This window comes from Solanum pennellii, chromosome 4, assembly GCF_001406875.1.
Source record: "Solanum pennellii chromosome 4, SPENNV200".
Classification (NCBI taxonomy): Eukaryota; Viridiplantae; Streptophyta; class Magnoliopsida; order Solanales; family Solanaceae; genus Solanum; species Solanum pennellii.
This window is the reverse complement of record NC_028640.1, coordinates 2,562,579-2,566,974: the sequence shown is the minus strand read 5'-3', so window position 1 is coordinate 2,566,974 and position 4,396 is coordinate 2,562,579. Positions and strand designations below refer to the sequence as shown.

At 34.0% G+C, this 4,396-nt stretch overlaps 1 protein-coding gene across 4 annotated transcripts in view; it reads right to left on the bottom strand.

The window, feature by feature from the left end:
- LOC107017715 (pre-mRNA-processing protein 40C) overlaps positions 1–3,071 on the bottom strand; it is a 23,368-nt gene extending 20,297 nt beyond the window's left edge. For 2 of the 4 annotated variants that reach the window (XM_015217955.2, XM_015217954.2), the window contains exon 1: positions 2,917–3,071. The gene's annotated coding sequence lies outside the window, so the exon portion shown is untranslated. Of the gene's footprint in view, positions 1–2,186; positions 2,320–2,916 lie in introns of all 4 variants that reach the window. The other 2 variants (XM_015217953.2, XM_015217952.2) reach the window with 2 other exon arrangements.
- Positions 3,072–4,396: the final 1,325 nt, after the last annotated feature.

The following is a 4,396-nucleotide window of genomic DNA, read 5'->3' as shown; positions in this document are numbered from 1 at the left end:
CCCCATGTATTATCTTTTTGGATGCTTTACAGGTTTTTGCACAGTTAGCTTCACGTTATGTTCATGTTTGAAGCAACTTTGATTTTAGTTGTAACCATTGCAGCTCCTTGATTTTCTAATTTAATTTAATCAATTCACCAAAAAAATAACTGAGCCTCAACTTTGCACTAGATGAGGTCAACTGTACCAGTTCTCTATGTCAATTCCTTCTATTTGGACCCATATTTTATAATGATGATGTCTGGGTTAGCTTGCACAGACATCAACTATTATATCACGAAAGTGTTACCTCCACCAACACAAGTATTGGTAACTCTGTCGACTGAAGCGGTGTTTGCCAATGGGTAGAAATCAATAGCGGTGTTTGTCTCTATTGAGGCTTGAACCATGGTCTCCCAGGTTTGCACCCACTTTATTGACAACTAGGTCACACCATATGAGTATCCGGGATCATTTTGTTCCACTACTGAACAAGTTGAAATTATTTCTATCGCTTTCATTAATTGCTTACATATAGCTTTGAGATCCATAAAGGAATATGGCTTAGACATGCAACATAAAGCATCTAACATATAACAAAAAGAGATGTGGTTTGGGCGCCGTTTTGTTCCAGTTAAACGGCATAGAAATTAACAGTAATAAGCAAGTGAAATACAAAAAGACCTCCACGTCTGATATTTAATTCCTCAATCCCTCTTTTTTCTCTATATCAATTCAAAATATGCTGTGTATATAAATATATATCTCCATACAAAATATTTAATGTCTCGACACAAAATTAGTTCAGGTCGGCTACATGAGTCCTTCCGCTCTATTCCAGTTTATTCTTATATTATACGACAACATGAAATCGCACAAAGTGAGGTCTGAGAAGGGTAGAGTGTACACAGGCCTTACTACTACCTCTCTGAGGTAGAGAGGTTGTTCCGGGAAGACCCTCAGCTCAAGGAAATCAATTACTACTGTCTTGTTACATTAACAGTGCTAAGTAAGTGAACTTAATCTTTTATGTGGATATGAGAAGAAACTAATTGAGCTTTTTTTACCGTAGCTCATCAATCAATCAACTATGCCTCATCTCGAACTAGTTGGAGTCCTACAGGTCCATTCCGTTTCATTCGAGCTAATTTCTTCCAACACTGGCAATCAAGGGGGTTGCCAAAATCTTTCCACGTCATTCTCATTTTGTAGGGCATACCAAGTTCTAATAAACACAACGAATTAAGAGTTTTACCTAATTTCACCAACACCCATTTCAAGTCCCATAGCTAGGGTTATAGTACTTATACTTAAAAAAAGCTATGGCCTTATTGACGAATGCATATATGTTGCTATTCAAGCTCAAGCGTGGAGATGTTTAGAGAGAGAACTATAAGTGAAAACATAGAGCAAGTAGAGAGACTGAGGAAGGTACTAATTGAGCTCTTTTTACGGTAGCTCATCAATCAATCAATCTACCCCTCATCTCAAACTAGTTGGAGTCCTACATGTCCATTCAGTTTCACACAAGCTTATTTCTTTCCAACACTGGCAAATTAACGGGGTTTCCAAAATCTTACACATCATTCTCATTCGGTGCCAGGTCTCCTAACAAACACTACAAATTAAAGAGCTTTACACAATTTCACCAACACCCATTTCAAGTCCCATATTTAGGGTTATAGTAGTTATACTAAAAAAAAAAGCAAGGGGCATATGAAGAATGCATATATGTTGCCACTCAAACTCAAGCTTGGACATGTTGGACTCTGAATAGAGAAAAAAAACTACAAGAGGAACCATAAAACAGGACAGAAGAATGAGAGGGTACTAAGTGAGCCTTTTTACTGTAGCTCATCAATCAATCAACCACACCTCATCTCGAACTAATTGAAGTCTTACACATCCATTCAGTTTCACTTGAGCATATTTCTTTCAACGGTTCCAATTAACAAACACTACAAATTAAAGAGCTTTACACAATTTCACCAACAGCCATTTCAAGTCCCATAGATAGGGTTATACTATTAGTTACAGTTAAAAAAAATACGGCCATATGACAAATGCATATCTGTTGTTATTCAAGCTCAAGCACGAAGATAATTAGCGACAGAACTATAAGTGGAAACATAGAGCAAGATACAGAGAATAAGAAAGGGTACTAATTGAGCCTTTTTAACCGTAGCTCATCAATCAATCAACCACACCTCAACTCGAACTAGTTGAAGTCCTGCATATCCATTCAGTTACACTTGAGCTTATTTCTTTCCAACACTTCCAGTTAATGGTGTTACCAAAATCTCACACATCATTCTCATTCAGTAGGGCATACCAAGACACCTAACAAACATTACAAATTAAAGAGCTTTAGACAATTTCACCAACACCCATTCGAGTCCCATAGCTAGGTTATAGTAGTTATACTAAAAAAAAACTATGGGCCATATGACAAATGCTCATGTGTTGCCATTCAAACTTAAGCTTGGAGATGTTGGACACTGAATAGACAGAAAACCAACAAGCGGAAACATAGAGCGGGATAGAGAGAGAGAGTAAGGGTACTGATTGAGCCTTTTTAACGTAGCTCATCAATCAATCAACCACACCTCATCTCGAACTACTTGAAGTCCTACATATCCATTCAGTTTCACTTGAGCTTATTTCTTTTTAACATTCCCAAATTAACAGGGTTACCGAAATCTCACGCATCATTCTCATTCGGTAGGGCATACCATGTCTCCTAACAAACACTACAAATTTAAAGAGCTTTACACAATTTCACCAAAACCCATTTCAAGTCCCATATATACTAGTAGTTACACAAACAAAAAACTACAGCCATATGACGAATGCATATCTGTTGCTGTTCAAGCTCAAGCATAGAAATGCTTAGAGAGAAAAAACTTATAAGCAAAAACATAGAGCGAGAGAGGGTACCTATGAACACGGAGAGTGAGAGGAACTGAGCGATTGGTTGAATTGACGGAGCAGAGATACGGCAGCGCAGTGCCCGCTGAGCGAGTGAGGAGACGAAACGTGAAGGATCAGGGCTTTTTGCAGAAGAATTGGGGCAAAGAACCATTTAACCAAGCACCATGAATATACACTTAATTAAAAAAAAATTAGGTTGAAATTGTCGATAAATTTTATTTAGATACTTAAACTATGGTATGTTTTGATAGATTTGATTTTAATCGATATTTACGTCATTTAATTTGATCGTGCATAAGTAGCATTATTACGGGTGTTCCTGATTCGATTTGGATCAGTTATTGATTAAAACAAAACCCAACTAATCTACTCGATTTTTAAATTTCTAAAAACAAATTAAACTAAACAAAAAAATAATAATTGTCGGTTTGGTTGTTGTCGATTTTAGTTCAATTTTTTATGATCTATTCAATTTGAAAGTAATAATACTTTTGAGCACGTGTCTATCTCGATAAAACACACACATTTAATACATAAAAAATTCATAGAAAAGCTATTGTCGATTGAATTAAGCAGTACTAGAGTTATCGTTACATGAACAAAGTGATTCAATTAAGAGAAAGTGTGAATGTGTTCTATGTGAAGTATGGTAGGTAAAGATTAAAATGGATTTTGATGGATCTGGATTTAGGATTGTTATAGTTGGGCTAAAGTGTTGGGCTTAAGAAAATGTTAAAGTTAAAGACTGGAATTAAATTAAATAAATAATTGTAGAGAATGACAAACTAATAATTTTAATTAAATACAGTAACTACTGTTTCAGTAATTTCTATTAATAAGCAAAATCTCAGTCAGTTTGCTATCATGGGCCCCACTGATTTGTATAAATTATTAAAAAATTAAAACGAATGTTTTCTCTATCTCTTTATTTTATACCATCTCTTCCCCTATTCCTTCAATTTCTCTTTAATCTTCTCCACAAATTCAAGTTCAAATTTCAAAATTCTCCAGCACATTCTCATCGTTTTCTAAATAGGCTGAACATATATTTATACAAATTCCAGCATCTTCAGTTTTTCACTTATACGCATTTTCAAATTATATACTCATATAAACCTTTATATACACAAATTAAAGTTTTATACAAATATACAATTCACAAACCTAAAATAATTTACACATACATATACTTATTACAAATAAATATATAGAATAACCTGCACTATATAAATATACAAATTCGTATAAACATTCAACAGTTTCATATGCTTATACAATTCACAGAAAAATAATAAATAGGTATATGTATATAACTTACAAATTTCAATAAACAATCAACAATTTTATATACTTATACATGTAACAACAACACTAATATGTATATGTATATGACTTACATGTACTTTATCTTTTCATTTATATACATATTCTGAATATACAATTATATAAAAGATCATATATACAAATTAAAGCTTTATGCACAATT